Source organism: Pan troglodytes, chromosome 16, assembly GCF_028858775.2.
Source record: "Pan troglodytes isolate AG18354 chromosome 16, NHGRI_mPanTro3-v2.0_pri, whole genome shotgun sequence".
Taxonomy (NCBI): Eukaryota; Metazoa; Chordata; class Mammalia; order Primates; family Hominidae; genus Pan; species Pan troglodytes.
This window is the reverse complement of record NC_072414.2, coordinates 34,454,518-34,478,383: the sequence shown is the minus strand read 5'-3', so window position 1 is coordinate 34,478,383 and position 23,866 is coordinate 34,454,518. Positions and strand designations below refer to the sequence as shown.

The 23,866-nt window shown below is 44.1% G+C and overlaps 2 protein-coding genes across 19 annotated transcripts in view; one reads left to right on the top strand and one right to left on the bottom strand.

The window, feature by feature from the left end:
* Positions 1-12,208, bottom strand: part of SNAP23 (synaptosome associated protein 23) — a 42,226-nt gene extending 30,018 nt beyond the window's left edge. For 2 of the 14 annotated variants that reach the window (XM_001154144.6, XM_016928037.4), the window contains exon 1: positions 7,662-7,782. The gene's annotated coding sequence lies outside the window, so the exon portion shown is untranslated. Of the gene's footprint in view, positions 1-7,661; positions 7,783-10,431; positions 10,517-11,186; positions 11,283-11,788 lie in introns of those variants that run through there. The other 12 variants (XM_054667452.2, XM_063793979.1, XM_063793983.1 and 9 more) reach the window with 12 other exon arrangements.
* ZNF106 (zinc finger protein 106) overlaps positions 12,164-23,866 on the top strand; it is a 79,004-nt gene continuing 67,301 nt past the window's right edge. For 3 of the 5 annotated variants that reach the window (XM_054667436.2, XM_054667435.2, XM_009428904.5), the window contains exon 1: positions 12,192-12,379. The gene's annotated coding sequence lies outside the window, so the exon portion shown is untranslated. Of the gene's footprint in view, positions 12,380-23,866 lie in introns of all 5 variants that reach the window. The other 2 variants (XM_016928006.4, XM_016928005.4) reach the window with 1 other exon arrangement.

Sequence of the window (23,866 nt, the reverse complement as noted above, 5' to 3'; positions counted from 1 at the left end):
AAAAAAAAAAAATTAGCCGGGCGTGGTGGCCGGCACCTGTAATCCCAGCTACCCAGGAGGCTAAGGCAAGAGAATCACTTGAACCCGGGAGGTGGAGGTTGCAGTTAGCCGAGATCGCACCGCTGCACTCCAGCCTCAGCGACAGAGCGAGACTCCATCTTAAAAAACAACAACACAAAAAAACAAAACAAACAAAAATCAGCTTGGTTTCAAAGTACACTGAAGCACAAGATTCAAGACAGAAATCATATTAACAAATGGGAAAGTCCCACTAAAAATCAGGAACCAAAAAGAAAACCAAAATTACATTTTCAGGCCTATAGTCCCAGCTACTCAGGAAGCTGAGGCAGGAGGATCACCTGAGCCCAGGAGTTTAAATGTAACCTGGGCAACGTAGCAAGACCCTGACTCTAATTACAAAAAAAATTAAACTTCAGTTTTACAGAAGCACCTATGGTAACTTAATTGCTTGATGTCCAACGCCTGGTCTTCAAGTCCCTGTCAAATTAGGAACTTCGACAATTCTACTCTAAGTGACCCAGGAGTAATACTGGGGAGGTAGATGTAGGTTTGATTGTAATCAATTTTATTAACCCTATCAATGAGAATGGTTATGTGAACAGAAAGGGGATGTTCTATGTGAAAGATAAGAACGGGGCTCAAGAGCCAGAAGCTGGCAATCTACCCAGGAAGAGACAATGTGGCAGGCATAAGTGTGGTATCTGCCAGGGAGATACCAAGTACGGGGTGAGATTAATTGGCAAGGATTCACCCTGCCTGAATGAAATATTCACCGAAACCATCCACATAGTTTAGCTCTGATTAAGTTCACTTAGATGCTTTATTTATTTATTTATTTATTTAGGTAGATATAGGGTGGCTCACTATGTTGCCCAGGCTGGTCTTGAACTCCTGGCCTCAAGCAATCCTTCTGTCTTAGACTCCCAAAATGCCAGAAGGCGTGAGACACCACACCCAGCCACTTAGATGCTTTCTGGTTAGTTTTTCAAATATTCCGATATTAAGAGTCAGAAGCTACAGACAGCGAATATAAGCACTCTGCCGGGCGCAGTGGCTCACGCCTGTAATCCCAGCACTTTGGGAGGCTGAGGCAGGTGGATCACGAGGTCAGGAGATTGAGACCATCCTGGCTAACAAGGTGAAACCCCATCTCTACTAAAAAACAGAAAATTAGCCGGGCGTGGTAGTGGGCGCCTGTAGTCCCAGCTACTCAGGAGGCTGAGGCAGGAGAATGGCGTGAACCTGGGAGGCAGAGCTTGCAGTCAGCCGAGATCGCGCCACTGCACTCCAGCCTAGGCGACAGAGTGAGACTCCGTCTCAAAAAAAAAAAAAAAAAAAAAGAGAATATAAGCACTCATGTCCCTGGAAAAGGATACCCCCAACAGAAAAGAGTGGCATTCTTGCTTATACAAAAGACAACATAGTATAGTGGTTATGTGCCCAATATCTGAAGGCATAATGGTTTCAAATCCTGATTACTGTTAACTTTTCTGTGCTTCAGTTTCCTCATTAAATGAGAATAATGCTTACTTTAAGTGTTGTTACATGGATTGAGCTAATTCAAACACAGTATTTAGAGCAGTGCCTGGCACATGGTGCTCAATAAAACTATTATAACTTTTCATAATAATTATGAAATATCTCTCATGATTTTGGCCAGGCATGATGGCTCATGCTTACAATCTCAGCACATTAGGAGGCCAAAGCAAAAGGATTGCTTAAAGCCAGGAGTTTGAGACCAGCCTGGGTAATAAAGCAAGTCCCCCATCTCTACACAAAATTAAACAACAACAAAAAAATCAGCCAGGCCTGGTGGCGTGCACCTGTAGTCCCAGCTACTCAGGAGGCTGAAGCAGGGGGATCACTTGAGCTCAGCAGTTTGAGGCTGCAGCGAGCTATGATCATGCCACTGCACCCCAGCCTTGGTGACACAGCAAGACTGTCTTAAAAAACAAACAAACAAAAAAACACAAACACCCTGATTCTCATTTGTGTGGGTCAAAATCCAAGTATGATCAAGTCCAAAAAATTATGATTTTAAATTAAATTATCAAAAAGGAAGAAAAAGCCACAATGTAAGGCTTCAGTGGTGAGGCAGGAATATAATGTGTGTGTGTATGTATGGAGGGCAGGGGATGGCTTTCAAGACAGAACACATATTGTGAAGAGCTTTGTATACTATACCAAGAAGTTTGAAATTTATTTTGCTATGCTGCCTAGGTTGGTCTTGAACTCCTGACCTCAACTGATGCTCCCACTTCAGCCTCCCAGGTAGCTGGGACTACAGATATACCACCACACCTGGCTTGAGTTTTATAAGTATTGAAAGGCCATTGAAAGTAATTTCAATTTCCAAAACACTGTCAAAATAAATTTAAACAAACTTTACATCTAAGTTACAGAACTTACAGAAAGCAACAAGAAGAGAGAATTCTGGAAAAACATAGGAATCAGTGATTTAAATACTTTAGTAGCAATACAACCTAAATTGAAACCCAAACCAAAATGTCAGTGAATCTAAATGAATACAAATGGGCTTCTTCTACTCTTACTATTTAAAAAAACACGGTACATTTTGTTTCCTGGCTCCATAATCCACTTCCTCTAATTGTTAGAGGCACTGGATCCTTCTGTTTCAAGTTTCTACCTACCACAGCAAAGAAAAGAGCAGTCCTGGCCGGGTGAGGTGGCTCATGCCTGTAATCCCAGCACTTTGGGAGGTCAACGCAGGCAGATCATCTGAGGTCAGGAGTTTGAGACCAGCCTGGCTAACATGGTGAAACCTCGTTTCTCCTAAAAACACAAAAAATTAGCCAGGCATGGTGGCGCATGCCTGTAATCCCAGCTACTCAGGAGGCTGAGGCAGGAGAATCACTTGAACCCAGGAGGCAGAGGTTGCGGTGAGCCAAGATCACACCATTGCACTCCAGCTTGGGCAACAAGAGTAATACTCTGTCTCAAAAAAAAAAAAAAAAAAAAAAGGGGGAAAAAAAAAGAGCAGTCCTTGTCATCTGCCCGTCTGTCAACCTACAGATCTGGAAACAAAATATAGTAATGGAATAAAAAGTTCAGCACTCTTGGAGATAAGCAACATTATAATATTATACATGCTAATATATACACAATGTGGAGTACAAACATAGCTCAAAAACAGATGTCCAGAGTGTTGCAGATAAAGGAACCAAATTGGGGCAGGGGCGGGGGAAAGCCTGAATTCAGAAAAAAAAAAAGGCAGCTGATATCAAAGAGCAAACATCCTCTTTTTCCTTTTTGTCATTTTAATCTACAGGAGCCTTGACCTCCCAGGCTCAAGCGATCCTCCACCTCAGCCTTCTGAGTAGCTGGGACCACAGGCACTGGGCACCAGGCCCAGCTAGTTTTTTAAAAAATTTTTGTAGAGACAGTCTTGGCATGTTGCCCAGGCTGGTCTCAAACTCCTGGGCTCAAGCGATCCTCCTGCCTCAGACTCCCAAAGTGGTGGAATTACAGGCATGAACCACTGCCCGGCCCTAATCTACTTTCATCTGGTGGAACTAGTAAACTTTGCTAGAATTGTGTTATGATAACGAACACCATCATAGAGATCACAGAATTTTCAAGCCCATAAGCTTTAGTTCAATCTTCATTTTAAAAATGAGCTGATTAGGCCCAAAGCAGTATCTTCCAAAGTGCCAAGCAAGAATATGATTTTAACTGTTACATATGAAAGAGTTATCTATTTAATAGTTATGTATTTATTATAATGGATGCTAAAAAAGCTATAAAATACATAAAAACCATGATTTCACAGATTATCACTTTGGAAGTGGGCAATGTTTTTTTAAAAAACCCATTAAACATGAAGTAAAATAACAACAGTACTCTAAACGGCAAAAATTATGATGGTGGTATGACTCATAGGTGAAGACTCCACAGCTGTCCCATGAGTACAGGCCTGTTTTTGTTTACTTTCTTTCTGGTTCTAGGTTGTGTTCTAAATGATTAGAAAAGATGTGACCTTAGACCGGGCGCGGTGGCTCACGCCTGTAATCCCAACACTTTGGGAGGCTGAGGCGAGCGGATCACCTGAGGTCGGGAGCTCGAGACCAGCCTCACTAACATGGAGAAACCCCGTCTCTACTAAAAATACAAAATTAGCCAGGCATGGTGGTGCATGCCTGTAATCCCAGCTACTCGGGAGGCTGAGGCAGGAGAATCGCTTGAACCCGGGAGGCGGAGATTGAGGTGACCCTAGATCGAGACTCCAGCCTGGGCAACAAGACTGAAACTCTGTCAAAAAAAAAAAAAAAAAAAAGATGTGACCTTTAGTTAAGTGGGCTTGTGTGTATTGTACCTAAGTTCATTCAGTGTACAAGAAACAAATATCAACATACATATAGGAATTCCACTGTTTATTGGCACAGTAAGTCATCCTTATGCTGGAACTATGATAACACTAACTTTCTAGTGCATAAACACATACTACAAGCACCTGAAGTAAAACCTAGCCTGAGACAAATATTCAAGCTGCAGGCTAAGTGATATGATCACTTAAATTACTTTCACATGACCTGTCAAAGGAGTATGGCAATGTAAGGTGTTTCTCTTATTTGCTAATATTTCTTTCTTTTCCTGAGATCACTCAGATCACCGGATCACTGAGCTGAGACCACCAAGTAATTTATAAAGCAAAGAGAAGAAATTTAAGCCAGCTGCAGAAATTTGCGTAAGTAACAAGGAGCTGAATGTTAATCACCAAAACAATGGGAAAAATGTCTCCAGGGCATATCAGAGATCTTCATGGCAGCCCCTCCCATCACAAGACCTGAGGCCTAGGAAGAAAAAATGGTTTCGTGGGCAGCCTCAGAACTTGGGGCCCTGAGTCCCAGCTGCTCCAGCTCCTGGCTAAAAGGGGTCAAGGTAAAGCTTGGGCTGTTGCTTCAGAGGGTGCAAGCCCCAAACCTTGGTAGCTTCCAAGTGGTAGCTGGGCCTGCAGGTGCACAGAAGTCAAGAATTGAGGTTTGGGAACCTCTGTCTAGATTTCAGAGGATGTATGGAAATACCTGGATGTCCAGGCCAAAGTCTGCTGCAGTGGAAGAGACCTCATGGAGAACCTCTGCTAGGGCACTGCAGAAAGGAAACGTGGGATTGGACACTGCCCACCCCCCAGAATCCCCACTGGGGCACTGCCTAGTGGAGCTGTGAGAAGAGGGCCACCATTCTCCAGACTCCAGAATGGCAGGTCTACAAACAGCTTACACTATGAACCTGGAAAAGCCGCAGGCACTCAATGCCAGCCCAGCAGAGCAGCCTCTGGGCCTGAACCCTGCAAAGCCACAGGGTCAGAACTGCTCAAGGCCTTGGGAGCCCACCCTTGGCATCAGCGTGCCCTAGATGTGAGACATGGAGTCAAAGGAGATTAAAATAAGCTTTAAGACGTAATGGCTGTCCCACCGGATTTTGGACTTGCATAGGGCCGGTAGCCCCTTTGTTTTGGCCAATTTCTCCCATTTGGAATGGGAGCATTTACCAATGCCTATTCCACCATAGCATCTTTAGAAGTAACTAACTTGCTTTTGATTTTACAGGCTCCTAGGCAAAAGGGACTTGCCTTGTCTCAGATGAGACTTTGGACTTGGACTTTTGGGTTAATACTGGAATGAGTTAAGACTTTGGAGGCCTGTTGGGAAGGCATGATTGTGTTTTGAACTGTGAGGACATGAGATTTGAAAGGGGCCAGGGAAGCTGGGCCAGGTGGCTCATGCCTGTAATCCCAGCACCTTGGGAGGATGAGGTGGGTGGATCATGAGGTCAGGCGTTTGAGACCAGCCTGGCCAATAGAGTGAAACCCCGTCTCTACTAAAAAATGCAAAAATTAGCCAGGCGCGGTGGCTCACGCCTATAATCCCAGCACTTTGGGAGGCGGAGGCCGGTGGATAACCTGAGGTCAGGAGTTTGAGACCAGCCTGGCCAACATGGCAAAACCCCATCTCTACTAAAAATACAAAAATTAGCCGGGCCTGGTGGCAGGTGCCTGTAATCCCAGCTACTTGGGAGGCTGAAGCAGAATTGCTTGACCCTGGGGGGCGGAGGTCGCAGTGAGCCAAGATCGCGCCACTGCACTCCAGCCTGAGCAACAGAGCAAGACCCCATCTCAAAAAAAAAAAAAAAAAAAAAATTAGCCAGGTTTGGTGGCACACATTTGTAGTCGCAGCTACTCAGGAGTGTGAGGCAGGAGAATCGCTTGAAGTGTTGGAGGTTGTAGTAAGCCAAGATCGCGCCACTGCACTCCAGCCTGGGTGACAGAGTGTGAGACTCCATCTCAAAAAAAAAAAAAAGAAAGAAAGTGGCCAGGGGCAGAATGATACAGTTTAGCTATTCATAATCTCATCTCGAATCTGGTGAGAGGTAATTGGATTATGGGGGTGGTTTCCCCCATGCTGTTCTCATGATACTGGTTTAATAAGGGGCTTTTTCCCCTTCACTGTCTGTCTCCTGCCATCCTGTGAAGAAGGTGCTTGGCTTCTCCTTTGCCTTCCACCATGATTGTAAGTTTCCTGAGGCCTCCCCAGCCATGCAGAACTGAAAGTCAATTAAACTTCCTTCCTTTATAAATTACCCAGTCTCGAGTATTTCCTTTGCTTTTTGTTTTTTTTTTGAGTTGGAGCCTGACTCTGTCTCCCAGGCTGAAGCTCAGTGGCACGATCTCGGTTCAGTGCAACCTCTGTTTCCCAGGTTCAAGCGATTCTCCTGCCTCAGCCTCCGGAGTAGCTGGGATTACAAGCATATACCACCACGCCTGGCTAATTTTTGTATTTTTAGTAGAGATGGGATTTCATCATGTTGGCCAGGCTGGTCTCGAACTCCTGATCTCATATGATCCTCTCTCCTCGACCTCCCAAAGTGCTGGGATTACAGGCGTGAGCCACAAGCCCGGCCTCGGGTACTTCTTTATAGCAGTGTGAGAACGGACTAATACAGACTCCATTCCAGGAGATGACAAATAGCAAAAGGCAAAATGATACTCCCTTCTTGACTTTTTTTTCCTCTCCCACTTTTATGTCTTTACGTTTCCTCCTACCATCAACTGCCTTTCCTAACATTGTGGTGACTAATGATTAAAGAAGAAAAAAAGGACGAGATGAAACTACACTTTACAGTACATTTTCCCCCCACCACTCCAATCCCGAATTGTGAAATTCATTCTTTTCCTGATCCTCTAATTTGTGCAGTAATGCCGCGAGGTAAGGCTGAACCTTTCTAGAGAGCAAGGGCTATCCAATACCAGGAACCTCAGAGTCCTTCCTCAAGCCATTATCTCAGAGCTATCTGATCACTGTGGTCACCATACAGGCAGTCTATTAATGTCAACTACGGCAACACAGTAAGGGTGAGGGGCGGAAAGTGATCTCTTTAATTTCGAGGAAGGGTCCAGAGAATCACCATCCAGCTACCCTTCCTCCACTGGCCCCTCGATGTTCTCCCGGCACCTCCCGTCCTCTCTCCGGGCCCATCTGCCGAGTAAGGGCCAGAGCGCCCCCTCCTCCGCTTAAGCCCGACCCCACCAACTTTTCAACCAATACGATACACTCTTTCTTCTCAGGACATAGTCTCAGACTTCATCACGGCCAGCTCCCTCCGTCCCACTCCTGGAGACTCACCAAGCGGGTGAGGCCACTCCTCTCCGGCCGCAACTCGGACACCCCAACACCGGACCTGGCGCTGCACCCTAGTCGCGCCTGCGCGCGCCGAGCCCGCGCGCCTGCTCACTTCCCGTTCGCCGCGAACACAGACACACCCCTGCAGCTGGAGCCAATCACGGTGCTGGGGGTTTAAATGTCCCTGCCACGCAGACGGAGAGTCTGGGAATTCACTAGTTAACCGGATAGATTTCAGTCCTGCCCGAAGCTGGGAGGTGTTCATGCAATAAACATTTACTGAGGGCAAACCGTATGCCAGGCACTGTGCTGGATGAACGCTGAAGAAAAGAAAGCGAATACAATGCTTTCCCTGCTCTTCATCGCCTTTCAATATGTCTAGACTAAGATATAGATATGTAAACAAATTATAGTGGATAGAATACAGTGCATAGCACAGAGAAAATCTGAGGCGCCTTTGGCTGATAATGAACAAAGCGTTTTATTCTTAGGGGTGTCTGGAAGGGTTCCCGGAGGAAGTGACTTGAGTCATGAAGGATAAGTAGGAGTTCCCCCGGAAATCCGGCAGAGAAAGAGCTAGAGTTTTCCAGGCTCTGGGGAACAGCTTATGTCGAGAACAGCATAACGCCTTCTGGAAATTTCTAGTAGTTCATCCTTGTTAGAGGCTTAGTGCTAATCGTACATCCCCGAGTGTAGAGGAAAGAAAGCTTTAGAAGGCCAACAATCGCTAGATCTTGGAAGGCCTTGGAATTTTAGACCACTTTGTACTATGGGCACTGAAAGCTATTGAAGAGTTTTAAGCAGATGGAGGATTATCGTAAACTATTTGCTGCAGGAACCCTTCCATGCACCTCTAAGAATAAAATAAACTGCTGGAAATCAAGAAAAGAAAGTGCTTCACCAGGCATGGTGGCTCACGCCTGTAATCAATCCCAGCACTTTGGGAGGCTGAAGCGGGCAGATCACGAGGTCAGGAGTTCCAGACCAGCCTGGCCAACATAGAGAAACCCCATCTCTACTAAAAATACAAAAAATTAGCCGGGCATGGTGGCAGGCGCCTGTAATCCCAGCTAGTCGGGAGGCTGAGGCAGGAGAATCGCTTGAACCTAGGCGGAGGTTGCAGTGGGCCAAGATCATGCCATTGCACTCCAGGCTGGGCAACAAGAGTGAAATTCCGCCCCCCCCCCCCCCACAAAAAAAAAATAGAAAAAATAGCTGGGTGTGGTGGCGGGTGTCTGTAATCCCAGCTACATTACTATCATAATGTCTATCACTGGCGACAGTGCCAGACTCCATCTCAAAAAAAAAAAAAAAAAAAAAAGTGCTTCAAGGAGGAAGTAGTCTATTCCTAAGGGATCAAGGAAGATGAAGCCTGAGAAATGTTTTTTTAAATTTCATAACACAGAGGTCACTGATTATCTCAGTGAAAGCTGTTTGTTGGAATGCTGGGGTTGAAAAAAACAACTTAGTAGTTTGGAGGTGGGGGAGATGTAGAGATGGGGACAAGTTGTAGAATGCTTTTGGAAAGTTTGGCCTTGACAGGGAGGAAGGAGGGAGAATGATGAAGGATCAAGATTTTTTGTTTTTGTTTTTTTGATTTTTGTTAGAATTAAGACAGGAGAAACTTGAGCATGGTAGGGAAGATTCAACTGAGAAAAAAATGGTTGAATAAAGGAAGAGAAGGGATAGTCAGTAGGCAAAGATATTGAAAGGGTAAGAATAGAGGCAGTTTAGAGGCAGTTCGAAACACTGGTGAGAATAATGGTTTTGGAAGAGGGCAGGGAGGGAGAAAGAGAGAGAGAGGAGACATTTCCCCAATTATGAGAGGAAGTATGTTTCTGTATGTTTAGTAACAGGAAGTTAAAGTTCTCATTTGCTGACTTGTTTTCTCTGTGAAGTTGAAGATGGGGTCATCTTCTGATAGAAAAGGAGGTGGTATTGGGAGTTTAAAGGAAAGCTGAGAAGATTTGGAATATTGTAGAAAGTAATACAACAAGTTGACAGAAGAATGTTGTAGGACTGGGAAGCAATATTGAGGGCCTTTTTAATATGGGCAAAAATGAACTCATCATTTTCTGCCCTCCTGTGTAAATTTCTCAAGCAGCAGTCACTTGTTGAGGGCAGAGGTGGAGAAAATGTATGGTTGAGTTCATTAGTTCATTTAGGGTTGTGATGGTCATTGATATAATTCCGTGGTTCTCAACCAGGGACGATTTTGTCCTCTGGGGGATATTTGGCAATGTCTGGAGATGCTTTATTGTGATGACAGGGAAACGGGGGTGGGTACTACTAGCATCGTGTCCAGCAGTGCTGCTAAACATACATACACACACACACGCACACACATATATGTATATATATATAGAGAGAGAGAGAGAGAGAGAGAAGGTCTTGCTCTGTTGCTCAGGCTGGAGTGCAATGGTGTGATGTCAGCTCACTGCAACCTCTACCTTTGCAGCTCAAATCCTCCCACCTCAGCCTCCTGAGTAGCTGGGAATACAGGTGTGCACCACCACTGCCGGCTAATTTCTGCATTTTTTGTAGAGACACGGTTTCACCATGTCACCCAGGCTGGTCTCAAACTCCTGGACTCAAGCGATCTGCCTCCCTTGACCTCCCAAAGTTACAGGATTACATGTGTGAGCCACTGCTCCCAGTCTGCTGCTAAACATCTTATAATGCACAGGATACCCCTGACAAAAAAGTATATGTTCCAAAATGTCAGTAATCCCGAAGTTGAGAAACCATAATCTAGCGTTACCTTGGCACTCACCAATATCTGACTGTGGTCTTCTACAGGCTTTTCCTTGAATGATGGCCCAGAGTTTATAGGGTAAAATAGTTCTTCCATTGCATGCCTTTGAAGGAGAATAGAATGAGCAGCGTACCACAACCCTTGAGTGTTTCAAGGACTTGTGATGTCACAAACACGGAATTGGAAGTTTCCTAAACCTCTAGAACAAATCTGGATTTACATAGAAGAGATTAATATAGCTGCTTCCTTTCTTTTTTCTCTCTTTTTTTTTTTTTTTTTTTTTTTGAGACGCAGTCTCGCTCTGTCGCTAGGCTGGAGTGCAGTGGCGAGGTCTCGGCTCACTGCAACCTCCGACTCCCGGGTTCAAGCGATTCTCCTTCCTCAGCCTTCCGAGTAGCTGGGACTACAGGCACGCACCACCACGCCCAGCTAATTTTTGTATTTTTAGTAGAGAAGGGGTTTCACCATGTTGGCCAGGATGGTCTCGATCTCTGGACCTCATGATCTGCCCACCTCGGCCTCCCAAAGTGCTGGGATTACAGGCGTGAGCCACTGTGCCCCACCGCTGCTTACTTTTATTTGAGACGTTGAAGGTCTTGTTAAACAGAGATGTTATAATCTCAATAACATAGGAGGGACACTCCACATAATTATCAACCTGAATGTCATTTCATTTATCTGATAGTCTTAGTCACTAAAATTAGGTTTCTGAGGGAATGGGTATGGGCTAAGTTTAATAATAAATATAGGCGGCCGGGCGCGGTAGCTCATACCTGTAATCCCAGCACTTAGGGAAGCCGAGGTGGGCAGATCATTTGAAGTCAGGAGTTTGAGACCTGCCTGGCCAATATGGCGAAACCCCGTCTCCACTAAAAATACAAAAATTAGTTGGGCGTGGTAGTGCACGTCTGTAATTCCAGCTACTTGGGAGGCTGAGGCAGGATTATCGCTTGAACCCGGAAGGTGGAGGTTGCAGTGAACCAAGAGAGCGGCTCTGCACTAGAGCCTGAACGACAGAGCAAGACTCCGTCTCAAAATAAATAAATAAATAAATAATAAATGTAGGCTGGGCGCAGTGGCTGACACCTGCAATCCCAGCACTTTGGAAGGCCAAGGCAGGCAGATCACTTGAGCCAAGGAGTTTGAGACCAGCCTGGGCAACATGGTGAAACCCCGTCTCTACTTAAAAAATATTATAAATACCTTAGGCATGAGTAAGAATAAAGTCAGTATTATGGAATGTCTGCTCTGTGATAGGCAGCATTCATAGATAAACACTTGACCTATGTTATTTAATCCTAGCAACACCCTGTGAGATAACATTATCCTAATTTTAACTCAAGAACCTGAGGTTCCAAGAAGAATTGTAATTTACCCAAAGTCACAAATTATTCGTAGCTAGTCCAAGATCTGAAACTCAGGTCTGGCTGTTCTAAAGCTCTTGCACCTTCCATTAAACTTCAGAAAGTTTTACAAGGAAGGAGTGTTTTCAAAATGTAGCCCGAACAGTTGCCACTGACTAAAGGAAATGGCAGGACACCAAGGAAGAGAGTAGGAGCTACAGGGAGGCCGGGAAAGAACAAGGAGAAACAAGGAGAATGAAAAAGGGACCAGGGAGGCTGTTCATAGCGTCCAACGCTGCGTACTGACTCTCCCGCAAGCGGGCCTGCCTTTGTTCTTCCTCCATTCTTTTTGAGAAAAACCTCTTCCTGTGTGTCCGTTGTTCACTCTCTTGTGTTCAAATAAAGCTAGATTATTGAGAACTGCGGACGGCAAAGGAAAAAAAAGCGAGCGTGACGGCTTCGGTGTGCGCCTGCGCGTTGGCGGCGGCTGTGGCGGGGCCCGGCGGGGAGCGGGTCCGGAGCAGGCTCCCGGACCCAAAACTGAAGGGGGCGTCTGAGGCGTCAGGGAGCTCCCTCGCCTGGCCCTCGGCGGCCTGATGGAGTAAGAGGGGTTGGCTGTGAATGTGAGTATCGACGGGCCGGCCTGCGTTGAGCGTATCGGAGCCCAAGGGTCCTGGTGGTCTGCCCCTTAGGGAGGTTGTGGGGCTGCAAGACACCACCGGGTTTCTACTCCTGCAGGCTGCGGCTCAGGGGCAACCTGGTGGTCCACTCTCCCAGAGCCGGCGCGGGTTTATGGGCAGGCGGTGCTGCTGGCTTCGGGGTACGGATTTTCGCGGGGGCGTTCCAGCTCTGCTCTCAGCCCCAGAAGGAAACGTGGCTCCAAAGCCTTGACCTTAGGGGAAGCCACTGACCTCCTTCGTCCCCAGTTGGGCAGGGAGTCCAAAGACCCTGGTTCTTAAAGCCCGTAGGTCTCAGGCCAGGGACACATTTCAACCTCTCGCGACTGACAACCTCCGTTCTTTTTCCTCCTTTCGTTTCTCTCCTTGTGGGATGCGTCTTGATAGTAACAACTAATAACAAATAGTAACAACAGCTTACTGTGTCCGTTTAATATTTAGTCCGAATCTCGGTGTATAATTGTGGAGAGGAAATGCTTTACACCCTCTTCCCCTTTCAATTTGTTGTGTAATCATCTTTGAGAGTAAGATTAAGCCATCTTATTGAGAAGTTTGAGATATCCGTGGCTTTTAGCAACTTGAGACTGTCATCCTAGGTAAGCGAAGTTCTCTTACCTAGCAAATAAGTGCTGTATCCACCATAATGGTTTATATCCAGTTTATTCAAAGCACAAATAACTTCTTTTTTTTTTTTTTTTTGAGACAAAGTTTCGCTCTTGTTGCCAGGCTGGGGTGCAGTGGCGCGATCTTAGCTCACTGCAACCTCCGCCTCCTGGATTCAAGCAATTCTCCTGCCTCAGCCTACCCAGTAGCTGGGATTACAGGCACCCACCACCATACCTGGCTAATTTTTTGTATTTTTATTTATTTTTATTATTATTATCTTTTTTGGGACGGAGTTTCGCTCTTTCGCCCAGGCTGGAGTGCAGTGGCGGGATCTTGGCTCACTGCAACCTCCGCCTTCCAATTTCAAGAGATTCTCCTGCCTCAGCCTCCCGAGTAGCTGGGATTGCAGGCGTGCACCATCACCACGCCCGGCTAATTTTTGTATTTTTAGTAGAGCCGAGGTCTCACCATGTTGGCCAGGCTAGTCTCCAACTCCTGACCTTAGGTGATCCACCCACCTTGGCCTCTGAAAGTGCTGGGATTACAGGCTTGAGCCACCACGCCCGGCCCACAGATAACTTTTGAGTGCTTATTAAGAGCTTAGTACTGTTGTAAATAGCATGGGAAATCTTAAAATTTGCTTTAAGCCCCGTTCTCAAGTTTGGTCGTGAATGAAATAATGAAAGACAATTTTCAGATGCAACTAGAATTTATTTAGTATCTACTACACATTTGCCAAATACCGCGCCGTGCCTAGAGTTAACTCTTGAGTCTAGAAGATAGTAGGAGCCCTTTAATTAGAAATACTAGATGGTTTTTGAGGAGAACTTTAAAATGGCCTGGAAGGGGCCAGGCGCGATGGCTCACGCCTGTAATCCCAGCACTTTGGGAGGCCGAGGCGGGCGGATCACCTGAGGTCAGGAGTTTGAGACCAGGCTGACCGACATGGAGAAACACCGTCTCTACTAGAAATACAAAATTAGCTGGGCATGATGGCGCATGCCTGTAATTCCAGCTACTTGGGAGGCTGAGGCAGGAGAATCGCTTGAACCTGGGAGGCGGAGGTTGCAGTGAGCCAGGATTGCGCCATTGTACTCCAAAAACGAAACTCCATCTCAAAAAAAAAAAAATTAAAAAATAATAAAAAATGGCCTGGCAGGAGGTAGAGGGTGTGAACGAATCTGATCAGGCTAGTTCAGAACCTATTTTGTGTGTGTGTGTGTGTGTGTTTTTTTTTTTTTTTTTTTTTTTTTTAGAGAGAGCCTTGCTTTGTCGCCCAGGCTGGAGTGCAGTGGCGCAATCCCAGCTCACTGCAACCTCCGCTTCTTGGGTTCAGGTGATTCTCCTGTCTCAGCCTCCCGAGTAGCTGGGATTACAGGTGCCCACCACCATGCCTGGCTAACGTTTTGTATTTTTAATAGAGACGGGGTTTCACCATGTTGGCCGGGCTGGTCTTGAACTCCTGACCTTAGGTGATCCACCCACCTCAGCCTCCCAACTTGCTGGGATTACAGGTGTGAGCCACAGTGCCCGGCCTCAATTGTTTTGATTAAAAGGAAGATATTTAAAAAGGAAAGACTATGAATAGTGATTATTGTACATCTAGATTAGTGCACGTGTAGTCTGAAGGCTGCTCTACAAGAGTTGAGAGGAATGGTAGATGCTAGACGACTTGGTTCTGGGACCAGGAATGGCTCAGTGAGAAGTCTATGTATTGTGTGTTTTGTAATTGGGAGTATCTTAGTGGAGAGTTTAGGATTAATTTGTGTACCCAATGAATAAGAGCACCTGGGCAGACAAGTTACATATGAATGCTCTCCTTGGACCTCTAGCATGTGAAATCACTAGTGGAAACTCTACAGTCTGTGTGTGTGTGTGTGTGTGTGTGCATGTTTGTGCATGTTTTAATCTGAAAGAAACTATCAAGAAGCTCCCAGGTCTTCATCAGTGAAGGATTGGTTAAATAAATGTATGAATTTGCTAGAAAGAATGAGCCAGCTCTATATGTGCTAATATTGAGTGACCTCCCATATAGTGAGAAAGAAAAGGTGCAAAAGAGGGTGTGCATTTTGCAACCACTGTGGTTTTATAAAAATATTATGTATTGCATATACAATTGTTCCTCCATATCCGTCCATGGGTTCTGCATCCATGGATTCTACCAACTTTGGATGGATAATATTTGGGGAAAAAAAATTCACAAATTTCTGAAAAGCAAAACTTGAATTTGCTACATGCTGAGTACATACTACATTGCATCCACATAAATGAAGTTATCTGTAGGCATTGTATTAGCTCTTGTATGTAATCTAGAGATGATTTAAAGTATACGGAAGGTATGTGTAGGTTACATGCATATACTGTGCCATTTCATGTAAGGGTCTTTAGCATTCTCAGATTTTGGTATTGAGGGGGATCCTGGAACCAATCCCCCATGGATATCGAGGGACAACCGTATATGCATAGAATATCCTCTGTGGAGGATAGTCAAAATCATAGAGACAGAAAGTAGAATGGTGGTTGCTAGGGGTTGAGGGAGGGGGAAATGAGTTATTGTTTAATGGATATAAAGTTTCAGTTACGCAAGATGCAAGTAGTTATGGAGATGGATGGTAGTGTTGGTTGTACAACATTATGAATGTATTTAATACCACTAAACTACACTTAAATGGTTAAGATGGTAAATTTTATGTTTTGTATTTTCATGCAAAAAAATTGAAAAATATCTCTGGAAAACAAATAAGAAACTCACAAGAGTGGCTGACTGGAAGTGGCGGTGGCTAGGAAACAGGAGGGGGTAGTAATAATTTTTCCTAAAAGCTTTTTTTTTTTTTTTTTGAGACAGGATCTTGCTCAGTCACCTAGGCTGAAGTACAGTGGCATGATCATGGCTCACTACACCCTCAAACTCCTGGGCCCCGGCAATCCTCTTCCCACCTCAGCCTTCTTAGTAGCTGGGACTACAGGTGCGTGCCACCATGCCCAGCTAATTAATAAATTTTTTGTGTGTGTGAAGAGGAGGTCTCACTGTGTCGCCCAGAATGGTGTTGAACTCCTGGCCTCAAGTGATTCTGTTGCCTCAGCCTCCCAGAGTGCTAGGATTATAAGTGTGCTGCCACTGCATCCAGGCCATATTTTCCCTATAAGCTTTATTATTTTATTTTATTTTATTTTTTTAAAGATGGAGTTTCACTCTTGTTGCCCAGGCTGGAGTGCGATGGCACGATCTCTGCTCACTGCAACCTCTGCCTCCCAGGTTCAAGCGATTCTTCTGCCTCAGCCTCCCGAGTAGCTGGGATTACAGGCACCTGCCACCATGCCCGGCTAATTTTTTGTATTTTTAGTAGAGATGGGGTTTCACTATGTTGGCCAGGCTGGTCTCGAATGCCTGACCTGGTGATCCACCCACCTCAGCCTCCCAAAGTGCTGGGATTACAGGCGTGAGCCACCGTGCCTGGCCAAAAAAATTAATTTTTTAATTGGCAATAAAATATATGTATTTATTGTGTACAATATGGTGCCTTGACATATTTATATAACAAGTCCTCACTTAACATCAATAGGATCTTGGAAACTGTGACTCTAAGCAAAACAGCATAATAACAAAACTAATTTTGCCACAGGCTAATTGATATAAAAAAGAGTTAAGTTCCTATGGCATATTTCTGGTCACAAGAACATCACCAAACTTCTAAACGAAGACCCCAAACACTTCTAATACTAAACATTGAAATAAATGTGAGCTATACGTAGATGTAGAAAAGAGTAGCCTGGGCATGGTGGCTCATAACTGTAATCCTAGCACTTTGGGAGGCCAAGGTGGAGGACACTTGAAACTGGGAGTTCAAGATCAGCCTGGGCTTCAAAGCGAGACCCTGTCTCTACAAAAAATTTTTAAAATTGACCAAGTATAGTAGGGTATACCTGTAATCCCAGCTACTTGGGAGGCTGAGGTGGAAGGATCACTTGAGCCCAGGAGTTCAAAGCTGCAGTGAGCTATGATCATGCCCCTGCACTCTACCCCAGGTGATAGAACAAACCCCTGTCTCTGGAAGAAAAAAAAAAGAAGGGCTGGGCGCGGTGGCTCACGCCTGTAGTCCCAGCACTTTGGGAGGCTGAGGTGGGCGGATCACGAGGTCAAGGGATCTAGCCATCCTGGTCAACATAGTGAAACCCTATCTCTACTAAAAAATACAAAAGTTAGCTGGGTGTGGTGGTACATGTGCCTGTAGTCCCAGCTACTCGGGAGGTAGTCCCAGCTACTCGGGAGGCTGAGGCAGGAGAATCGATTGAACCCGGGAGGTGGAGGTTGCAGTGAGCTCAGATCATGCCACCACACTCCAGCCTAGCGACAGAGTGAGACTCCGTCTCAAAAAAAAAAAAAAAAAGAAAGAGTAATAAAAATAGGATATTTGCCTAATTTTTGGCAAATCAATGGGTGACCACAGTCCCACTGGTGGTGGGCTAAATCAAGGAATAAATATTTCCAAAGTGAAAATTTTAAGGAGCACTGGCTACTACCATGTGGTTAAAAATCAACAAATATGACAGGTGGGTGCTTTCGTACCACATTGTTTATTGTTGTGCATACGTCACACACTTTTATTTTATAATAATTTTTATTTATCCATTCTTTTATTTTCCAACGTCTTTATTCCAGTTCAGTGTTCAGGTGGTCAGAGCCTATCCTAAGAAGCTAAGCTTACAAGGTAGAAACCAACCCTGGACAGGACGCCATTCCATCCCAGGGTGTACTCACACACACACACCCACACTCACTGAGACTGGGACTGTTTAGACACCCGGTTCACCTATCAGGCACTTACTTCGGGGTGTGGGAGGAAACTGGAGACCTGGAAGAAACCCGTGAAGGAATAAGGAGAACATACGAAGTCTTCATAGACAGTGGCCTCAGCTGGAAATAATTTATTTTTTCTCATTAATGTTATAACAGCATGATATTGAATGAAACAGCATTTTTTGAGGACCTGCTGTACCTTGCGGAATAGCTAGATGAAACTAATTAACATATGTATTACTTATAAGTTTTTGTGGTGAGAACACATAAATCTTGCATCACTTTCTAATGTCCCAGAAGATGTTCATGTAGGTGAAAAATCTGTTTATAATTATCTGAGCCTCAAACCAAATTTGTTTAACATAAACATACAGTATTTTTTTGTTGTTTTTTTTTTCTGAGGTAAGGTCTCACTCTGACCCCCCAGGCTGGAGTGCAGTGGCATGGTCTTGGCTCACTGCAACCTCTGCCTCCTGGGTTCAAGTGATTCTTGTGTCTCAGCCACCTGAGTAGCTGGGATTACAGGCATGCAAGCCCAGCTAATTTTTTTTTGTAGAAACGGGGTTTTGCCATGTTGGCCAGACTGGTCTTGAACTCCTGGACTCTAGTGATCTGCCCGCCTCCGCTTCCCAGGTGCTGGGATTACAGGCGTGAGCTACCGCGCCAGGTCAACACAGAGTATTTTTTGCCTGAAGCATAGTTAATGTGTAAATCAAGGGACTGTGCTTTCTTTAGTTCAGAAAGATTATTGAGTTGGTCACTATTTTGGGAAATTATATTGCAGACAGCAATGCTGTTTGTGTTTGTTTGTTTTGAGACAGAGTCTCACTCTGTCACCCAGGCTGGAGTACAGTGGCATGATCTTGGCTCACTGCAACCTCTGCCTCCCGGGTTCAAGCAATTCTCATGCCTAAGCTTCCTGAGTATGTGGGACTATGGGCACGCATCACCACGCCTGGCTAATTTTTGTGTTTAGTAGAGATGGTATTTCACTATGTTGGCCAAGCTGGTCTTGAACTGCCTCAGCCTCCCAAAGTACTGGGATTACAGGCGTGAGCCGCCATGCCTAGCCTATTCATGGTATTTTTTATCAACAATATCACATGCCTGTCTATATTAGTCTGATTTTGTAGTAGTCATATTTATAGTTTTATTCTTCTAATATAGTCATGTCTGAGCATTTATAAGTTGATATACGTGTTACTTTATAACTCACTTTCCTTTAATTTTTCATTTTTATTATAGTTAGCACATTATATTGATATTTGAAGTTTTACATGTGTAAGTAAGTTACAGTAGCTCTGCATTTTATTTCAGGAAGGATAAGAAGGTTATTACAAAATATTTACAATAAAAGGGGGTACAAATATCTTTAAAGAAAAAATTGTATGGTGACAATTGGGGAAACTGGCTGATCAGAACACCGGGGATTGTTATAATAAGCCTTCTATTTTTATGTATGAATGAAAATTTCCACAATGATATGTTTTAGGAAAAAAGAGTTGGGTCTGATGTGATTGAGAATTGCTGCTCTACAGTGTGCCTCAGAAATAGCCACAGTTGGGATAAGTGTTATAAAGAAGAGATAGGGTTTCAGAAGAGCAGTGCACAGTGAGGGGTATGACCTAGTCTGGGAGATGAGGGAGTGCTTTCCTAGGCAACTGACATTTGGACTGAGATTTGAAGGATGAGTAATTAACTAGATGAAAAGGAGTAAGAGCTTTCCAGGGAGAGGGACCAGCATATGAAAAAGCCCTAAGGTGGGAGGAGTGTGGTAGGTGGGAAGAACTGAAAATGTCATTTTGTCTGATCACAGAGATCAACAAGAAAGTAGCTCAAACCTATGTAATACACATCAGAAAGGGTTGTGTCAAGCGGGCCTTGTAAGACCTTTTAAATATTTTGATTTATATCTTACATAATTAGATGCCTTTGAAGGGCTTTTAATAGGGACAAAGGCATAAAACATAAGCATGCATGAGAATAGTTTTTTCAGTGTATGGTTGAGCAAACCATGTATGTGTATGTTTAGATGGAGGCACCATAAAATTGAGGTAGGCTGGAATGCCGAGCCACCTCATGAACAGCTGCTATTCAAGAGTCACCCAGGTCCCAGCAGACTTTGTCACTAAACCTAGGGCCTCCTACTCCATCGCATGATGGAGGATATGTCTTCTTTGATCAGTCTGTCCTGCTTGAGCATTGCTTGGAGCCATTCGAAGAGGCTGATGGCTCTCAAAAGTGCAAACATGAGAGTCCTGTTCTGGTCATAGGCTGAGTAAGCTCCTCCTGGCCAACGCCCCCACAAATAACAGCTATTATTACATCTGGATGGAAATACATAAAACCAGTAAAATCTACTGGAGAGTTAGAAAAAAACCAGGCAGATTCTAGAGGGTAGTTAACACAAGAATGGGACTGCTTGGAGTAATTTCCCATTTTCATGTCTTCTAACTTTAGGGCAGGCCCTGATCTATGTCATGTAGGGTGCTTAAAATTCCAATAGTAAACTTTAGTCTTTGTGGCCTGAAGAACCAGAAGGTAAAGCTCAAGCAACTACAGCTGTTGGAAAGTGAGAGGAGAATCCTGGAAAGCAGAGAGAGAGGAGAAGCATCAGACTCTGTGAATAAACTCTGCCCAAACCTTGGCAGACTGCTGAATTATGCATATGTGGAGCAGACTCCAAAGAAGCCCAGCTGAGGATGAAATAACTGAGGATTTCGCCGGGCGCGGTGGCTCACGCCTGTAATCCCAGCACTTTGGGAGGTTGAGGTGGGTGGATCACAAGGTCAGGAGTTCAAGACCAGCCTAGCCAATATGGTGAAACCCCGTCTCTACTAAAAATACAAAAAAATTAGCCAGGCGTGGTGGCACATGCCTGTAATCCCAGCTACTCAGGAGGCTGAGGCAGGAGAATTGCTTGAACCCGGGAGGTGGAGCTTGCAGTGAGCCAAGATCGTGCCACTGCACTCCAGCCTGGGTGACAGAGTGAGACTCCATCTCAAAAAAAAAAACAAAAAACAAAAAAACTGGAGATTTCATCTACTGCCTAAGAGACAGATTTGTAGTTTGAGTTAACCAAGTTAGATACTATGAAAACAAAAGTAAAAAAACAAAAGTCAATACTCTTTGGAGGAATATAAAGGACTCCAGAGTTGCTGTAATACCAGATTCAAAATATCCAGGATATATTCCAAAACTACTCATATACAAAGAAACAGGAAAACGTAACCTATTCTCAAGCTAAATGACACTCTAGAGAGTGACCTTAAAATGCTTAAATGTTGGGATTAGCAGGAAATGATTTTAAACTTTTATAACTATGCGTTAGTAAAGGAAATAAAAATGATATAAAGGAAAATGTATTCATAAAGAATGAGTGTGAAACTAAGATAACTAAATAGACATTCTAGAACTGAAAAATATGATATCTGAAATAAAAATTTAAACTGAATGGGGCTTAATGGAAGAATGGAGATGACAGAGGAAAGTATCCTTGAAATTAAAGTTGAAGAAAGAGTGGGAGGGAAAAAGAAATACATCCTCAGTGACCTGGGATCAATATTTTAAAAACCCAGCACATTTAATTGAAAACTGGGAGGGAGAAGAAAAACAATGAGGAAGAAAAATATATTTAAAAATTTAATGGCTGAAAATTTCCCAAATTTGGTGGGTGCCTTATAAACTATTGACAGACAAAAGTAAAAATCTAGAAAACAGCAAAGAAAACAACACATTAGATACAGAGAGAGAATTCTGTTTACCACTGACGAATCATCAGAAACAGTGGAGGTCAGAAGTGAATAGAGAATCTTTAAAGTGCTGAAGGAAAAAACATGTCAGCCCAGAATTTCAGATTCAGCAGAATAGCCTTCAAGAAAGAATATGGGACCGGGTGTAGTGGCTCACTCCTGTAATCCCAACACTTTGGGAGGTTGATGCGGGTGATGACCAGAGGTCAGGAGTTTGAGACCAGCCTGGCCAACATGGTGAAACCCCATCTCTACTAAAAATACAAAAAAATTAGCCAGGCACGATTAGCTGGTGCCTGTAATCCCAGGTACTTGGGAGGCTGAAGCGGGAGAATCGCTAGAACCCAGGAGGTGAAGGTTACAGTGAGCTGAGGTGGCAACACTGCACTCCAGCCTGGGTGACAGAGCAAGACTCTGTCTCAAAAAAAAAAAAAAAAAAAAAAAAAAAAAACCAACAATATGAAATAAAGACATTGTCAGATAATTCATTGCTAGTAGATCTGCACTATAAGAAATGCTAAAAGAACTTCTTCAGGCTGTAGGGAAATAACACCAGATGGAAAGTTGAATCTTCAGAAAACAATGAAGGTTAGAACTTGTAAATATTTGGGTAGATATTTTAAAACTTTCTTTTTCATTTCTTAAAAAAATTACTATAGCACAAAAAAGCATCATCTTGGGGGTTCATTTCTTATGGTAGATATAAAACATATCCCATAAAGCATGGGATGATGGGTGAGGGTAAATGGGCCTATATGGTTGCAGGGTTTTTACATATTACCTGTAGTGGTACTTTTTTTTTTTTGAGACAGTTTCATTCTTGTCATTCAGGCTGGAGTGCAGTGGCGCCATCTCTGTTCACTGCAACCTCTGCCTCCTGGGTTCAAGTGATTCTCCTGCCTTAGCCTCCCAAGTAGCTGGGAGTACAGGCGCCTGCCACCATGCCCAGCTAATTTTTGTATTTTCAGTAGAGACATGGTTTCACCTTGTTGGCCAGGCTGGTCTCAAACTCCTGACCTCAGGTGATCCTCCTGCCTTGGCCTCCCAAAGTGCTAGGATTTCAGGCGTGAGCCACCATGCCCGGCCAGTGGTACTTTTTAACACAGTAAAGAGTATAATGGTAAAGATATATGTTGGAATTCCTAAAAGCAACCACTGGGGGGAAAATATAATCATGCAAAGAAGTGTTGCTAAAAAAAAACTAGTAGAAAAATCAAAGTGAATAATCCAAACAAGACAGAAACAGGTATAACTGAACAAAAATAGAGGAGCTATAAATAATAAAATAGTAGATCTAATTCAACTATATTAATAACTTCATTGACTTTAATGAAATATACACTGATTTAATGCATAAAGACAAAATGGCTAAAAGCAAATGCATGGAAAAAGATCATACAAAGTAGCATAAGAAGCCTAGAGTGGTTATATTTATATCAGATAAAATAGACTTCAATATAAAAAGTATCACCAGAGTTAAAGGGATCATTTCATAACAATAAAAGGTCAGTTCATGAGAAAGATGTAACAGTTATAACTATGCTTGTGCCTGATATCAGCGCTTCAAAATACATGAAGCAAAAATGGATACAACTAAAGGAATAAATAGACAATTCACTATCAGAGAGATTTGAACATTCTTCTTTCAATGATAACAACAACAAAAATTAGTATAGATTTTGGGAGGCCGAGGTGGGAAGATTGCTTGAGCCCTGCAGTTCAAGACTAGCCTGGCCGACATGAAGAGACCCAATCTGTTCAAAATAAAACCATTAGCCCAGCGTGGTGGCATGTGCCCATGGTCCCAGCTACTTGGGAGGCTGATGTAGGAAAGATTGCTTGAACCTAGAAGGGTGAGGCTGCAGTGAGCCATGTTTGTGTCATGGCACTCCAGCCTGGGTGACAGAGTGGGACTGTGTCTTTATTTATTTTTATTTATTTATTTATTGAGACGGAGTTTTGCCCTTTTGCTGAGGCTGGAATGAAGCGGCGCTATCTCGGCTCACTGCCACTCTACTCCCCGGGTTCAAGCGATTCCCCTGCCTCAGCCTCCCAAGTAGCTGGAATTATAGGCTCCTGCCACCACACCAGGCTAATTTTTATATTATTAGTAGAGATGGGGATTTGCCATGTTGGCCACGCTGGTCTCAAACTCCTGACCTCTGGTGATCTGCCCGCCTTGGCCTCCCAAAGTGCTGGGATTACAGGCGTGAGCCACTGTGCCTGGCTGAGACCCTGTCTTTAAAAAAAAATCAATATAAATGATTTCCACACAAC